Genomic DNA, 18,614 nt, shown 5'->3' on the forward strand with positions numbered 1-18,614 from the left:
AGCTGACGTGGCTAGCTAAGTACGCCACTCCGACAAACCTCCAGAGCTCAGCTCCTACAGCTTGGCTCGGAACTCGGAAAAGCAAGCATGGCTGGCTAAGTATGCCACCCCGGCGAATCTTCGTGGTTCGACACCTTCAGCCATCACCGCGGATCAGATTTGTACAATTCGAAAGATCAGTTCGGCATGATGCCGAAAAGGAAGACGTTCGGCTATACCAAGCCGTACCCCAACGAGTACGAATTGATCCCGCTACCACCCAAATATCGACTCCCCGACTTCACAAAGTTTAGTGGATCGGATGGTTCCAGCTCCATCGAGCATGTGAGCCGATATTTGGCACAGCTCGGGCACGATCTCAGCATCGGACGAGCCGCGTGTGAGGTTCTTCGCACGAGTCCCTCAAAGGATCGGCTTTCGGGTGGTACACATCGTTGCCACCGAACTCAATCCGGACTTGGAAGCAGCTTGGAAGAGCAGCTCCATGAGCGAGTATCACTCGGAGGCTTCCGAGGCCGGCATTGCCGATCTAGCACAAGTACGACGAAGCGCCGGGAAACAAGTGTCGAATACATCCAGCGCTTCAGGACCGTGAGGAACCGATGCTATTCGGTTCACGTAAGTGAAAAAGAAGCGATCGAGTTGGCGGTGGTGGGTCTCTCATCATCGATCAAGGACGTGGCCTCCCAAGCGGACTACCCTTCATTGGCGCACATGGTGCGTAAGCCGTCGCATATGAACAGCGCCACCCGGATGTTTACCGGGACAAATTCAAGCGAGCGGTGGTCCCGGTTGAGGCGTACGAGGATGAAGGTGCTGCGGGAGATCAAGAGGTAGCAGTGGCTGAGTGGGCTCGGGCGGAAAACCCCGTGTCCTGTAAGTGGGTTAAGCCACAAGGTCCTCCAAAAGGGTTCGACTTCGACGTGACCAAAGCTGAGTAGATTTTCGACCTCTTACTCACGGAGAAGCAGCTAAAGGTACCCGAAGGCCACAAGATCCCCACGGTGCAAGAGCTGAACGGAAAGCCATACTGCAAGTGGCATAACACGTTCACCCACGCCACCAACGACCGCGAGTGTGGCGTCGGCGGATCCAAATGGCGATAGAAAAAGGGCGGCTAATTTTCAACCAAGTACGCCATGAAGGTCGACACACACCCCTTCCCCGCCGTTAACATGGTGGAGTTTACTTACCATGGAGGGTGCCAGCCAGATTTCTCGTGCAATATCAACATGGTGGGACCTCGGGCACCACTCGGTAAGGACGGAGATGAGGGCGAGCCGCTCTCATAGCAAAGACACAGAGGAAGCCGCTCCACGCGATCGGCTCCACCACGACGGCAAGCGCTACGTCACAGAGGGAGAAGTGAAGAACATCAGATATCAGCGACCTCTCTCTGATCACCTCCTCAACAAGTATGTGAGTCAGTATGGCCAACGTCGACGATACAACGACGATGATGAAAAGGATCGTCTGGCTAGGGACGACAGGAGACGTCGTCGGCATGATCACGACGAGGAGCGATATGAGCGCCACGCCAAGGAAAAGTCGAGGGAGCAAGACGACGTGGATAGGCACTCGGGACTGCCCCTTCTTCGGACACTCGCTGGGATTCAGGAATGAGCCGATTGCCAACAATCGGCAACCGCCCGTAATGTAAACAAAGGAAGAAGGATGCAGCTAACGTGTCCGTGTTCAAACGTCTAGGGCCTCTCCCGCCTCGGAACAAGCATGCTGAGTCCGCTCGGGTGGAAGATCTCGAGGAACTAGAGGACGATGATGAAGACGACAAGTATCATCGGCCAAGGTGGTGCCCTGATGGGCTCAGCCGTTCCCAAAAGCGAAGGGTTCAGCGTCTGCGTGGGTTGGAGGAAGCTGAAAGGTTATACCTTCACACGTTGAGGAAGGCACGGCCTGATCTGGCCGCCAAAATTCAGCGAACCCTGGACGAAGAAGGTCGGCCACAAAGGAAAGAGTGGCGCCCCAGACAAAAGAAAGCCGATGATGAGACATCGGCTGGCACAAACATGGTGCTCATCCTCCCAACGGAGTTTACCGCTCGAGGATTAAACGATGCACTCAAGGTGGACGACGGCGAGCGCATCGACATGACAAAGGATGAAGTTAGGCTGGTCTTATCCACTGGCCTGACCATGTAGCTGGAGCAAATCAATGAGCAAACGTGGCGAGGCTGATCCTTGTGATCGGCCCCAAAAATCTACGAAGGAACATTACAAAACCTTCATTGAGCGATTCAACGTGGAGGCCGATTCCAGCAATCGGCCAAAATTATCCTCACTGTACATTCTACCTGGGTTCAACATTTGATCCAACAGGGAATACCTGAAGAGCCGATACCATCAAATCCCTTGAAAGAATCGGCTCGGGGGGCACCTAGGTGGGTAGAACACGAGGATATGCAGTAGAAGTATCTTTCAAATGCCCAAGATATTCTTTGATGATGGGTATTGAAGTATGGGGGCCGATACATAAATCGGCCGTAAAAAATTCAAATTTTTTTAAGCACAGCCGATGCGCAGACATCGACTTAAGGATAGAAAGCCGATGCATGGCCATTGACTCAAGAGATACAATTGTTATAAGCAGAGGCTCAATGGCGCAGGAAGTGGACTGGAAAAGCTCGGGGGCAGCTCACCCCGAAGGTTCTTCGCTGCGGGGAGCCGATTTTGTTGAAATCGGCTAGTTCTGCATTGTAACTTGGAAGCCGATGGTGACACATTTGGCTGATTTATTACTGTTCTCGTCTTGGATGGGGCTTGGGGGGCAACTCTCCCAAAAGATTCTTGGCTCTGGGGAGCCGATTTGGTTGGAATCGGTTGGCTCTACATCGCGACTGTTCTGAGGAGTGGTGCTTTTGTTTACGGAGATATCAGTTTTAGCATCCAAGCTGATTCCGCAACGGTTCCTGGGCGCCCGCTCAAGACCAAATCGCCACCTGCCGCAATTAGCTGTGCCAAGTGCTATCGTCATCAGCGGAGCTGGCTAACTTGGAGGGATGACTGAATTGGCCTGTCTCGTAGACTATCGTAAGAAGCTAATGCGTTGCCACCGGACATTGAGCATTGGTTAGGCTAACAATCGACAAAGTCAGATGAGGAAAAATCGGCTAAATCAGCATAAAGGACATCGGCAAAATCAAAGGAAGTTTTTTCATTGATAATAAGATTTCTTACAAAGAGGAGCCGATCGTTCAACAAAGGGAACAAGTTACTACAGCTAATTCTATGCTAGTAGATCCCTACTCTAAGGGCTGTTGCTATCTTCGCCGTCGCTGGGGTAGCCGTCGTCATTGCTGCTGTCGGCGAGTTCCTCATTGCTGCTACTGTAACCTTCAGCGGAGGCTTCTTCCTCGTCATCGTCATCATCCTCATCTGACCAAGCCCAGCCACGGATGCGCTTTGGCGGCGGTTCGTCGGAGGAGGTGTCGTCCTCCTGTTCCTTCTTCGTGTCGGAGGAGATGTCTTCGTCTTCGTCATCCTTTTCTTCTTTGGTGATGGAGGTGAATTTACCCCGGAAGGGAGGGTCGTCGTTGTCGCTCTCTGCCTCCAGTGCTCCGTCGATCAGGAATCGGAAGTCATCCTCCCCGTCAGTTAGGGGCATGGCCCCATCTGACCAGACGAGGTCCTCGCCCTCTGGCACGAAATCGAAGTCCCACTCCCGCTTGTCCCAATGCTTAGGAGCGCGCCGGTTGTACGCCTCCATCTGGTTGTGCTCTGGAATCGACTCGCTTGAAGAGGAGGATTGGAGGGAAACGGAAGAGGAGGAAGAGGACGACATGGCTATGTGAGGAGAGGGTTTTTTTGGCTGACGGCTAGTCTGGAGGAAAGGGATGAAGAAGCGAACTGTTTAGAACGGTTAAATAAAAAGGGGATATGAGGGAGATTCAATGCCACAGCAGTTCCCGAGGAAGTGGTGCCCAACAGAAAAATTTCGCAGGCCACGTAGAGAAGTGGAGGGGGCAAGGCATCATGATGAAGGATTCTGCGGCGGTTTCTGCTCTGCCACGACATGACCCGACGAAAGAAAGCGTGATGATTTTGGAAATGTCATTTCCAAAACCAGGGGGGCATGTGTTATCACCAGAATTTGACCGAGTCAGAGGTGGGCCGCGATCAAGATTGATTTGAAGAATATACATGGAAGAAATACATGAATCGGCCTTGTGTACCAAGTTTGGGCTAATTGCCCGTGTATCTGTACCATAGTAGGATACGTGTCGGTTAGGAGTTAGAGTTTTACCCGTGCACGGTTAGGTGCACGCCTGAATTAGAAAGTCCCCTGGACTATAAATATGTATCTAGGGTTTATGAAATAAACAACAACCAACGTTCAACACAAATCAATCTCGGCGCATCGCCAACTCCTTCGTCTCGAGGGTTTCTTCCGGTAAGCACCATGCTGCCTAGATCGCATCTTGCGATCTAGGCAGCACAAGCTTATTACGTTGTTCATGCGTTGCTCGTGCTGAAGCCTTTTTGATGGCGAGCAACGTAGTTATCTTAGATGTGTTAGGGTTAGCATTATTCTTCGTATCATATGCTGTCGTAGTGCAACCCTTATACATCTAGCCGCCCTTACACCTATCTTAGGTGTAGGGGCGGCACCCCGCTTGATCATTGTTTAGTAGATCCGATTCGTTACGGTTGCTCCTTGTTCTTCAAGGATTAGTTTAATATCCGCAATAGTTAGGCCTTACAAAGGGTTGGAGGATCCAGCGGCGTGTAGGATGTAGTTTGCTAGCCCTAGACAGGATGTTCCGGGGATCAACCTCGTGTTGGTTTTTAGGCCCTGTCTAGGATCGGCTTACGATCACCGTACGCGAGCGCGAGGCCCAATCCGATTATGCGGTGAAAACCCTAAATCGTCGTAGATCGCATTAGCTTTATCTTGATCAAGCAGGACCACCATATATTCGGACACCTTGTACGAATCATGGGTGGATCGGCTCTTTGAGCCGATTCACGAGACAACCCGAGAGCCGATCGAGGCTCGTATTTAACGTTTACGTGTATGCCATGCGAGAAACTAAGCGAGGCATCATCCAACACCTTCCCGACCAGGTATAGGTCGGGTGGCACGCCCTTGCGACAGCATCGGACGTGCGACCAGAAGGCTTTGCGGGCCGTCGCTCTGAGGGACTGGGGCCAGCCGCAGCCCTGAGTTGTTCCCGGCTCTACGGTGTTGCCAGTCGCTGCCCGCCGGTGGGTTTCTGACCGCAACAATTAGTAAAGCACCACTAAAGCTCTAAACCTTTCAAATAGAATCCATCCCACATAAGATATTATGTCCTAACTTGTGTATCATGTGTCACAAGTATAAACCAAGCCATATATATACCTACAGACTAGATTCCATTTGGTGAGTAGAGTGAAACCAATAACCAATTCCACTTTGATTTCCAATTACCTTGTTTAGTTGCCCTAATGGAATATTGGGTCATAATTAAACCATCACCTTAACAAGTGAATTAACCATAATGAGCTTGGGATCTATTTTAAATGATTCAAGTTAGAAATTTGCTAAACAAGATTAATAAATATAAAGTTATCCAACCATCTTCTTAAACCCTAAGGACCCACATGAAATCATAAACTCATTCCACTCTCAACACCATTTAATTAAAACTTCAACCATAATTACATTACATGTAAACAATACATTAGTTAGACCTAATAATGTTTTCACCATTCACATGTTCTAAATTTCAAACCATTGAAATGGATTGGTTCCTAAATAAAAAGGAATTGAGATAAACATTTAAACCATATCCATTTTTAATTTAAAATGCACTTCACAATAACACCAAGTTAACCATCTGTTTAATAGTTGTTTGAACAAAGAACTATGTAATGAGTATTATCATGAAGTGATATTGATATTCAAGTATTTTAGAACCTGTAAAACAAAACAGAATTCAATTTGAATTCAAACCAGTAAATAAAAACAGTAAAAGAAAACAGAAATTTGAAAAAGAAAATGGAGGGAAACTTACCTGACAGGCCGTGGTAGCCCAGCACCGCAGCAGCCCAAAGCCAGCAACGCAGCCCATCAACTCAGCCCAGCCCACGAACAATTAGCCCACCTTACCGTTTCGGCTGAGAGAAGAAAAGAAGTACCGTCGTCTTCTCCAGGGTCGACAGCGCGACGAGCTCGCCGGCCACGTCCCTCGACGATGATAAGGATGCCCTGGACGTCGTCAGACCTCTCAGAATTGCGCCCAACTCCTCTCGCGTCCGAGCCTATCCAAAAGCATCTCGATTCGTGCTCGTTTACAGTACCCTTGTCACCGCCACATCCCGACCGTCGCCGGCAGTGAACTTCCTAAATTGACCCCCTCTGGCACTATAAATACCACCAAGAGGATCACCGTGCTCCTCTTGTTCAACTCACCACCCCATTCCCTCTCTGTTCCTCTCTATCTCTCGAATCCATCCGCGCCGGTTCGCCGGAGTCGAGGAAGAACACGGTGGTACAGGCCACCCCAGCCTTAAGCGCGTGGTCGAGGAGAAGCGCCTGGCGCCGTAAAGCATTTGGAAGGAAGGAATCGTGCTGGATCTTCCTCAAGCCGACGAATTTCGCCGATCCCTTTTGCAGCAGATCGTCGGGAATGGCGAAGTCCTCGCCGTCTCCATCGTCCATCGTCACCGTCGACCACACCATCATCCTCAGGGTGAGCGTGCGCTTCTTTAGAGTCTCTGTTCATCTCATATCGTCGCTTGTAGCTCCGTTTCGAGTTTTGGCCGGAGTGTGCCGCCGCAGTACCTCGTTGCCGATGGTACTCCGGTGAGCTTTTCGGTACTCCGTCACCTCCGTAGTGCTCAGTAGGTCAGGGGGGAACGATTAGTGTAAGCCACGCATCCGGGGAGGCCCTAAATTGACGGCGCCGCCCTCGCCTGGTCGCCGGCGTCAAGCCGTCGGCGAGGAGAGCGTGTCCACTGCCTCGTCAGCATTGTTGACTGGTCTTTGCCCGCATGGCAAATGACCCGATCCAACAGCCCCACCCGATCGGTGTCTCGGGTTAGGCAGATGAACCGGTACATCTAGTATTTAGGTTTATTTCAAATTCCGAGAAAATGCTGAAACTTTGCAAAATTGTATAAAATTCATTTCAATTCAGAAAATTATGAATAATATATCAAAATATTCACAAAAATAAACTCTATTCAAATAAAATATAAAACAAAAATGTGTGACAAAATAAAAAATCCATTTATTTTTAACCTTATTAATTATGCCATTTCAACTATTTAAGGTACCATTTGAAATCCATAATTAGTGAAATTCCAAAATTAAATTTTAACTATTCAGTAACTAAGTAAAATGTTAGGATTAATTTTCTTTATCATAATTGCATTAACTTAAATATTAGTGGTAATTCATAAACCTAAATTTGCAAATTACCATTTACTATTTCTTTAAATAATAATAAAGCAAGAAAATACCAACAACTAATATTATTTTGGGTAATGCAAAACTTGTTTACTTAAACATCTTTAGTTAACAAGTTAAGCATTTTAAAATGAAATAACAATTGTTAAACCCTAGTTTTAATTAAACTTAATTAGGAGTTACCTTAATTATTAATTCTTGTGAAAATTAATAAATGCAAACCATTATTAATTGTGCTTCAAAGTAATTAGTTACCACACCTATATTGCCTATCATCATTTTAGGAGTTGTACCATAATTTAGAAACCCTAGTTTCAATTTAAGTAAAACCTTGATCCCATTATTTCATGTGATCATTCCACCTTAGAAACAACTCTAAAACCCTAGTTATGTGTCACATGGGATCATGTGAGATTTACTTGATATATAGAACCCTAATAAGAAACAATTGAATGCATGCTCATGATCCACTAACATAAAACCAAGTCACATGAGATTATCATTTCATGTCCCTATTCTTAATTAAGACCTATATGATCCACTAGTGTCACTTAGGAGCAAACCCTAACTTGTTAATTGGATTAGTACCATTGATCACCACTCCTATATACCATACCATTAGGATCAACCTCAATCATCAAACTCTAGTAGAACCATAGTGATGAACCCTAATACCAATCTTGTAGTAATGCATATTATATGCTCCTATTCAACCAAACCCAACTTAGAAAGTAATAACCCACTTAGCATAGAAACTATTAGTGATTACTTAGTGAAGCAAATGTGAAACAATAGTAAACCCTAGAAAGCATAGCTCCTATGTATAGTAGTTCATATTCTTATTTAACCTCGTTCTTCAAAAGTTATTCTTTTGAAGTACAAATGCCAAGCAAACCTTAGAAGCCCTAATCCTTCTTTGACATACTTATTATTTCTTAAACAACATGTTCTTCAAAAGTTATTCTTTTGAAGTATAGTATAAGTAATCATCAACCATGTTCTGTAGAACTTAAAATTGACAACTGTTCTTTATATATTATTCCACCACTATTCTGTATGTATATGATTGTCATGATGTCTTATATCACTTGGTTATGATGTTAATATAACCAAACCCTAATAAGAACATTGTTTGAGAACCATCCTAAAAGTGCAACACACCCTAAAGAAATATTTACAACTTATCAAACCTAAATCATCGAGGTTAGGTTACGCGCGGGACGATTGCATCTCATACTATGCATTATAGCATCTTTGCCAGTTCTTTAAACATTGTCCTTACCGGACAATGATGGTATTTCAGAATTTGGAGTTCTCATGTATCGAAGCTTTTGCCTGCATAATCTTGCAGTCAAGAAAGGCAAGTTCATCGCTTTCTCATGTCATTTGATTATTTGTATCAAACTATATGCAAAGTACTATACTTATCACTCATGCATTGAAAAGCAAAGTATTATTTTACAATTATGAATATGACTATGTGGTGGGCAATGGAACCATGGTATGTGTTGATATGGTGGAGGTTCCATTGCATGGGTTATATCACCCTAGGATTAATCACCAATGCCGTCCAGTGATTCTAGCGCCGTACAAACCGCGTTGACCATGAGATCTATAATGGCTCTGGGGAAGCCAGCCGTATCTTTTCCTTTCTGCACGCCAACGGACTGGTAGAGCTGCGGGGTGTTGGAGGCACTGCCGTAGGTTGGGATAGCCTTTTAAATCCCCATCCGTGTGTGATGTTGAGCTCTACGGTCTATGATGGATTGTCCAAAGTACACCGTGAGTAAAGCCGTATTACCGGGAGAAGTCTACTGGGGGTGTACGGGTGGACAAAAGGGTGGGTTTGCGGTCGCGGAGAAGGCGGTGTGGGCCTGGATCTTTATACCCGGCCTCACACCAAAGGAAGTGTGAACGGGGGCAAGTCCTCGCGGATGGCAAAAAGGGTGGGATCTCTTGTGGGAAAAGTAACGCACCTCTGCGAGTGTATCAAATTGTGGCTCGTCACTCCCTGTTCCGGGAAGGAACCGCGAACGCGGCAGGAAAGGAACTCCACGAAGTTCTAGTCAACCTGTGAAGACCGACGGGCATAGTTTTCGAATAAAATAAACCTTTTGAAGAAATGTTTATGAAAACTTGCATTGGCCTATGACTTTCTGGTCTATGGCTGTAGCTAGTGCATGATACACCTATTTCCTATTATGAACTTGCTGAGTACGCTCGTACTCATTCTATCCCATTTGAACCCCCTTCTTAGATCAAGGCACCGAAGAAGAAACTACCGTGGAACTCGAAGACAAAGGAGTCAACTGCAACAAGATGAAGAATCCAGTCCAAGAAGTCAATGGAGTCAACTTCTACATCAGCTATAATGGAAACCTAGACTAGTAATAGAAGGGAACTTTTCCCTAATCATAGCACCTAAGTAGCTAGATTTCTATAGCAAGCCTAGTAGCTCTTGAACTTGAGTTAGCAATAAGATAGACTACGAGTCGTTCTTCCGGAGCTTTATTTGAAGTTTTACCTCACTGTAAAGTAGGAGGTTGTGTTGATCTTATGTAAACAGCTCGTGTGTACTTCTATAGACATACCTTGGACTCACATATGTTTTTGTTGTACCACTCTGAGAGATGTAATATGAGTGGAACGGTGTTTCACTTGTGTTATGTCAACGACTTGTGTACTACACCATGCAGTGGTACGCTGGGTCATCACACTTGTGCAGTCGCCCCCACTTACATACCGCTGCTTCAAGTCACAAATCACCAAGCCAACTCCTCATCGCCACCCAGATTCGAACCACCATAGCTAGTCCACAGATCTCGACTTCCATGACATTCTCCGCCAGCACCACGGAACGAAAACGTGCTCCATGATATTAACAGCCAGCTGAACTTCGAAGCGCTCCCTCTGAAACCAAACGGCCAGAGAAAAAAACATGGGTGCGCACGACCGAATCTCACCCGATCCAGCAATCTCCAGGCATGAATTGCCCAATGGAGCGCCAGCGGAGTCTTCCGGAACACGACACTTCCGTCAGAACAATGGGGACATGCACCGGTAGAAATTGATCTTGACGTGAGAAAGAATCCTAGGACCACCACCTTTTATTCAAGCCGAGCTAGTAGAGGAGAAGCCAGAACAGAGCGTGTCGTTGCAGATCGCCTTTGTGAACTAGGCCACAACCAGATCCGCAGCACACTCTGTTTGGGATGATATGCCCAACTAGGCCCAAAGCAGCCCAGATCTCAGCCGAAGCAACCCCTCGCCCTCCTGTAACCGCTCGAATGGAGCGAACCACCGCCGACCGGCGCCGCCCCAGGTCCCCCGCGCCGCCTCCAAGACGACGGGTCTAGGCGGGACCCTAGACCCAAGACCTGCCTCCACCACCCGCCGCCGTGAAGCGAACTGGGACCGGAAAGCCGCCGCCGCCTGGCCGGGATCGCCGCCCTGACCACCGCCGACAACCAACAGCGCCGACGCCGCCCCAGCCGCCCCGACGAGGAGTTCGCCGCAACCCCCATCCCCAGCACCGTTCGGCACCAGGGGCCGCCGCCACCGCGGCCCACGCCGGCGGCGGCGGCGGAGGGAGGCCGCGCGATCTGGACTCTGGTGGCGGTTTGTGTCCTCCGGAGTCGCCCCTGGGGAGACGACCCGGGAGTCGCGCGATGCACTCGATTCTCTTCCTATGGAAAACAAGGACAAAATATTAGGTGGCCATTGTCTTGTGGCGTGGGATATTGTGACGATGCCAAAAGTGCAAGGGGGCTTGGGATTCGAGACCTGCGGCTGCACAACAAAGTTATAATGGCCAACTTCACCTCCAAGCTACTCGATGACTGATCCGGCTATGTTTCCAGAGGTCGTTTGGGGGACGCACGGCGGAAACTGAAGTTTGCAACTAGCCTGTATAACACTCTACTAATGGTAAGAAACGACAGATCAATTGTTGTAACAAAGGAGGAAAAAGACGGCAGGTGTTATACACATTTTCCTTCAACGGACGGGGGATAAGCATCAAGCATGTGAGTGAGATCTGGAGATATAGCATGTGAGTGTTTCCGGGAAAAAACCCTTCGGTGTTCTGGATGCTTCCGGGAAAAATAGGATGTTTGGCGTTGATTTCGTCCAATTCCGAGAATATTACCCGAACAGCCTTTCTGGAACCAAAAACAGCAGAAAACAGGAACTGTCACTGTGGCATCTTGTTAATAGGTTAGTTCCGGAAAATGCATAAAAACATTATAAAGTGCAAGCAAAACATGTAAGTATTGTCATAAAACAAGCATGGAACATCAGAAATTATAGGTACGTTGGAGACGTATCAATAGGTTAGTGCCGGAAAATGCATAAATATGACATAAAGTATGCATAAAACATGTAGATATCATCAATAATGTGGCATGGAACATAAGAAATTATCGATACGTCGGAGACGTATCAGGCACCCGAGGATTCGGTTAGCCATGGCTTGTGTAAGCAAAGGTTGGGGGGAGTGTCATCCTTAAATAAACTAAAGTACATGTGTAAACAAAAGAGAAGAGGGATGATCTACCTTGCTGGTAGAGATAACGTCCTTCATGGGAGCCGCTCTTTGGAGGTCTGTTTGGCAAGGGGGTTAGAGTACCCGCTATCATTCGTTGACAACAACAAACACCTCTCAAAACTTTACTTTTATTCTTTTTATATGATTTCAAAACTGAAAAAGCTCTAGCACATGATTTAATCCCTGCTTCCCTCTGTGAAGGGCCTGTCTTTTACTTTATGTTGAGTCAGTAAACCTATTTCCCTCCATCTCAAGCAAGCATTTGAGTTGTTGTGATCAAACCATTATATTGTGATTTTCTTCATCATGTATTTTACTCTTCCTTGTTTAGTACAAGTTTTATCTGAATGAATATAGCTTTGAAAGTTATCAATGATCATTATGATTGAGTATGCAAGATGAGCCATATAAACTTTAACATGAGAGCGCTGCTCGATAGATAAGAATAACTCCGTTAATTGTTCTCCGACCAAGAACGAAGTTTGCCATCACCAACTATGATTTCTTATGCACCTTTATTTGTGATTACCTTATACTTGTTTCAAGTTGAGTTATATGAGGAAGTTGTTCACTAGAATGTCTTGTGTGAATGAATATGATGCTTCTTGTTCGTATTTGATTTATCAACTCTTCACTCTATAAACATGTGGTCCTGTTTACCGAGTTCAGTTTCGCTTGGGGACAAGCGAAGTCTAAGCTTGGGGGGAGTTGATACGTCCAATTTGCATCACTATTTTATATCATAATTTGTCGTTATTCATTGATATATTTCATATTTGGAGATAATACTTATGTTATTTCATCTATTTTGCATGTTTCATGATTATTGGAGGATCGCGCACCGGAGCCAGGATTCTGCTGGAAAAGCGCCGTCAGAATGCAATATTTCGGAAGATCAACGATTGAGGGAAATTATATGAAAAATCCTATTTTTCCAGATGACGAAGGGAGCCGGAAGGGGAGCCGAGGGGACCCGAGGTGGGCCCACCCCATAGGCCGGCGCGGCCCAAGGCCCGGCCGCGCCGCCCCGTGAGGAGGGGGCCCACAGCCCCCTCTCGCCTCCTTTTCTTCGCGTACGCCTTCGTCCCGAAAACCTAAGCTCCGGGGGTACATCGCGAAGAGCCACAGCCCGCCTCCGCGGGGCGGAGAACACCGGAGAGAAAAGAGCTCTCCGAGCAGGCCGAGATCCGCCGGGAAATTCCTCCCGGAGGGGGAAATCGACGCCATCGTCACCGTCATCGAGCTGGACATCATCTCCATCACCATCATCATCATCTTCATCGTCATCACCGCCGTCTCCACCGCTGCACGCCGTCACCGCTGTAACAATTTGGGTTTGATCTTGATTGTTTGATAGGGGAAACTCTCCCGGTGTTGATTTCTACTTATTATTGATGCTATTGAGTGAAACCGTTGAACCAAGGTTTATGTTCAGATTGTTATTCATCATCATATCACCTCTGATCATGTTCCATATGATGTCTCGTGAGTAGTTCGTTTAGTTCTTGAGGACATGAGTGAAGTCTAAATGTTAGTAGTGAAGTATGGTTGAGTAATATTCAATGTTATGATATTTAAGTTGTGGTGTTATTCTTCTAGTGGTGTCGTGTGAACGTCGACTACACGACACTTCACCTTTATGGGCCTAGGGGAATGCATCTTGTACTCGTTTGCCAATTGCGGGGTTGCCGGAGTGACGTAAACCTGAGCCCCCGTTGGTATATCGATGCAGGAGGGATAGCAGGATCTCAGAGTTTAAGGCCGTGGTTAGATTTATCTTAATTACTTTCTTGTAGTTGCGGATGCTTGCAAGGGGTATAATCACAAGTTTGTATTAGTCCTAGGAAGGGCGGTACATTAGCATAGGTTCACCCACACAACACTTATCAAAACAATGAAGATTAATTAGCCGTATGTAGCGAAAGCACTAGACTAAAATCCCGTGTGTCCTCGAGAACGTTTGGTCATTATAAGTAAACAAACCGGCTTGTCCTTTGTGCTAAAAGGATTGGGCCACTCGCTGCAATTATTACTCTCGCACTTTACTTACTCGTACTTTATTCATCTATTACATCAAAACCCCCTGAATACTTGTCTGTGAGCATTTACAGTGAATCCTTCATCGAAACTGCTTGTCAACACCTTCTGCTCCTCGTTGGGATCGACATTCTTACTTATCGAAGATACTACGATACACCTCCTATACTTGTGGGTCATCAGTCCCCCAAACCGTTCCCTAAAAGCCTTTGGGGAGTACCGAGCCAAAAACAACGCCCAACGCCGTGCCCCAAAGGTCTTTTTGGTCCGATGCCACGAGGCTACCCCGCTCAAAAGGCTCCTTGCAGGCATGCCAGACGCAACACGGTGATAGACGTGACGCATGGCGGGGACCCTATCATTGACACGGCGACTGTTTCATATCTCTTACAATTCCTATTCTCGTTTCATTTCTCCCGCCGATTGATACACTTTCCTACCCAGACCTCGCCGCTGCCGCCGAAAGCCCCCAAGCGGCCGTCGAAGATGAAGCAGGCCGAGCCGAAGGTGACGAAGCATGCGGGTCCAAAGGGTGCGACGGCGCCCTTCAACAAGCCACACAAGGCTTCGGCGGCGAAGATAAAGCCAGATTGATGTCGCAAGAGGAGTGGAAGATAGATGTGATCCATGCGATATCGATACGACGTGACTGTGACTGTTACTACGACGGAAGAAGATCATGGATGCCTTTACAGATTTCACGGGGCTGCAAATAAATTTTCAGAAAAGCACTTTTGTTCCTATGCATATGACACAAGAAGACGCCAACAATGTTGCATCCATTCTGGGGTCTGCCGTGCACCTACTTGGGCCTACCGTTGTCTGCAGTAAGATTTTGAGATAGCTTTTGCAACCTGTAGTCGACAAGATTCAAAGACGTTTGGCAGGTTGGATGCCCAGGCTTATGTCATCAGGTGGTCAAATCCAAATGGTCAATTCTGTCATCTCTGCATTCCCAAATTTCTTCATGGCCTGTATTGAATGGGATCAAGCAAGTATTGAAGCAGTAGACAAGCTGAGACAAGCCTTCCTATGGAAAACAAGGACAAAATATTAGGTGGCCATTGTCTTGTGGCGTGGGATATTGTGACGATGCCAAAAGTGCAAGGGGGCTTGGGATTCGAGACCTGCGGCTGCACAACAAAGTTATAATGGCCAACTTCACCTCCAAGCTACTCGGGCTATGCTTCCAGAGGTCGTTTGGGGGACGCATGACGGAAACTGAAGTTTGCAACTAGCCTGTATAACAATCTACTAATGGTAAGAAACGGCAGACCAATTGTTCTAACAAAGGAGGAAAAAGACGGCAGGTGTTATACACATTTTCCTTCAACGGACGGGGAATAAGCATCAAGCATGTGAGTGAGATCTGGAGATATATTTCAGGTGAACGACGCTGGGCGTGCAGTAACTGTTGCAACATCTGGAAGCAAGAACGCATAAACGGGGATTGTGTTCGGATAAGCCTTGCCATTACCGGCTCGCAGGCAGGTCCGACTGCCGCTAGAAATCTCAAGCTAGCGACAGCAACGAGTGGCTCGATCGATCGGGATTTTGTTCTTCCCGTGGACTACGTACGGCGACCTGATGTATGCGTGTACGGGCGTACGCGTCTCACGGCGTGCATTAAACAGAGGTATGTAGTAGTGGAGACCGGAGCAGAAGCACGTTCAAGGCACCTGAGTCAAGTCGCCGCCGGCGCCTGGCTTCGCGGGCGGCTGTCACCTGTCACGACGGCGGCGCCGGTCGACGAAGATATGGACATGGAAGCTTCGGGGAGAAGAGGAACAAGGAGCTATCCATTTTCCCTGCCATCGTAGTCGCCCGGACCAGACGGGCGCGAGAGCTCGCACGGCGACGGGCCATGCAACGCGCGCGAGACCGGAGCTTAATCGAGTTCTGTAACGGCCCGTGCAACTGCAAGGCCTAGGCGGAGCAGGAACGGGGCGGACTGGAGAAATGGCCCGACGGAATTGCCAGCCTCTGCTCTAGTGGGCCACGGCCCAGATACAGCTGCGAAACAAAACACTTCTGCACCGTTCGAAAGAGAAAAGCCTGCCCATTATTTAGCTGTGGATTCTGCCAAGGTTTCCTGGGTTTTCTTTATTTTCTTCCTGTTTTGTGGGTTGTTCTCCGTTTTTTCAGTTTTTATCATTCAAATACTTTTGAACCTTTTTAAAGTTTGAACATTTTCAGATTTGAATATTTTTCAAATTTTAACATTTTCACTTTGAAGTTTTTCCAAGTATGAACATTTTTCATATTTGAAACTTTCAACTTCGGAATTTTTCATATTTGAACAATTTTCAGTTTTGATTTTTTTTAAATTTCAACATCTGAACTTTTTTTGAATGTGAACGATTTTTTAATTTGATTTTTTCTTCAAATTTGTATGTAAATTTCAAACATATTTTAGATTTAAACATTTTAAAAAATTTCAGTCTGGTGTGCCAAAAAAGTAGACGAATGACACTATCGAACAGGTATGGGTCTGGCCCACTTAACCCATGCCGGATAGAATCGCGATGCAGCCCCTTCTCGCCGCTTAGGACGGTGAGTAGGAGCTCCCCCACCCAACTGGTACATGAGGTGGAAGATATATAGTCGTGAGGTCATCAATAGAGCCCATTTATGCTTCCTTCCCCCTCCCACGTCGCCTGCGGTTTGCTCTGCTTCCGGTATACTTTGTCTTGAAGTCGTGGTGGACCACGACCCCTTGACGACGAGAGGCCTTTTATTTTTTAGGTTATTTTTAGTCTTTTTCGAGATGGTGAGATATCGAATACATCTTGACGTCAGAATAAGGTTCTCTCTGATATATCCCTGCTCAGGTGGTGTGTCAAACGGCGACAGAGGGTTTGTGAAGTTGTGTATCCCACGGATCTCGTGCACTTGAGTCGGTTATCGTATTCATTGATGTGGTTTTTGGTGTGAGTCTTCCAAGGTCTCATATGTGTCATAATTGCTGCTCTGGTGCATTGATCTTTCATCGACTATTTCGTTTGTCTTGCAACAAACTACTACAACAAAGTTTACGTGTCTCTGGTGATGGAGGGATGAAGATTGTGACACCCTTTTGCTCGCACTAGTGTCTCGTTACTAGGCGGTCTAAAATTTTAATTTTAAGTTTTTTATTGTGCTACTAAAGATTAATAATAGATCGGTTGAAACTTCTTTTTTAAATGAACTAACTCGCTGACTAACGGCGCTCCCTCGGTGCAATGCCAGTCCAAAACAGTCCGTACGAGCGCGTAAACCAAAGCCCGAAGTGCGTGTTGAATCTTTACTACTTTTGGTTATCCACGTGCCGGTAAAAACGAACCCAAGATTTCAACGGGGAAAAACACAAATGGACGTATGTCGGGTGCCAGACTGACCGGACATACAGGGCCCACATACGTACGGTATGGTCGGGTGAACAAAAAATCAAAGCAAACCAGCAGAGGACCGTACGTCTCGTACAACCATATTACAGTCTCGTACGAAATTAGCTAGTCATTAGGTTGAAAAGGAATGGCTTAACTTGAGAGGAAAAACATTCACGTGTTGAATCTTGACGTATGCAATGCACATGACGGCGCCGTTTGGCAACAATTGGAAAGGGAATGGAAATTTAGATGAGGGTGTCATATTTGGTTGTATCAAATTGAGCATGTGTTTTACCGTCTCGCGTACATTTTCCAAAGGAGATTCATGCAAGCTACAAGAAGTTTCGTACTACAAGCTATGTTCCATCGATCTCAAGAAAACATCGTTTGGTATATAAAGGTTATTTGAGGCTATGCGTCGCATGGAGGTTCGATACCTTGACTCGGAAGGTGCAGAAAAATCATTTAAAAATCTTGTGTTTTCTACTTCCTCCCTCCATAAAAGGATATAACAACTTAGTTAAACTTTAGATTATCTACACACGATTTAGGATATAGATCTATCTAAATTTTGAAAAGGTTAAGACATCTTTTATGGTTAGAGGTACATCAAATATATCTGCTAAAGGCGCGCCGCCGTCCTCGCCACTCCATCATCGGAAGCGAGCAAATCTTATCTAGTAGAGCTTATTGTAGTAGACAAACGGAAAGACGCCGTGCTAAGGTTCCAAAGGACCAACGCACGGAAGAACCAATTGTCACCAAAGATGACAACCGTAGATAGGAAGAAACTAAACCGTAGATCGGAAGGAACTAACCTGAAACCACACTAATGAACATGAAAACCGTCCGGATCTGAGGAGATCCACCGGGCATACGACTCCACGTATCCTCTGCCGATGCTATACGCACCACTAGAGTGAGGATAGAGCGGAGAGGACCTTATTCTGACTTCAGGATGCAGACGTCATCTCACCATCCCAAAGAATACACTAAAAACAACCTAATAAACACGAACACTCTCCTCGGCAAGAGGCCGTGGTCCGCCACACCTCCAAGATCCCAAGGCCATCAGACTCCACTACGCTTTCGGCCCAAGCCTACCGGCGACGGGTCTCGCTCCGCTCGTCAGAAGTTAGCCTCCCTTTAGTATATAAATTTGGATCACAATATAACAGTGTGAACCTTGTTTGGATGTGGATGCTTTATTTATAAAGCGGGGCAAAAGTCTGTTTCGAGGAGGAGGAGATTCA

Source organism: Lolium rigidum, chromosome 3 (assembly GCF_022539505.1).
Source record: "Lolium rigidum isolate FL_2022 chromosome 3, APGP_CSIRO_Lrig_0.1, whole genome shotgun sequence".
Taxonomy (NCBI): Eukaryota; Viridiplantae; Streptophyta; class Magnoliopsida; order Poales; family Poaceae; genus Lolium; species Lolium rigidum.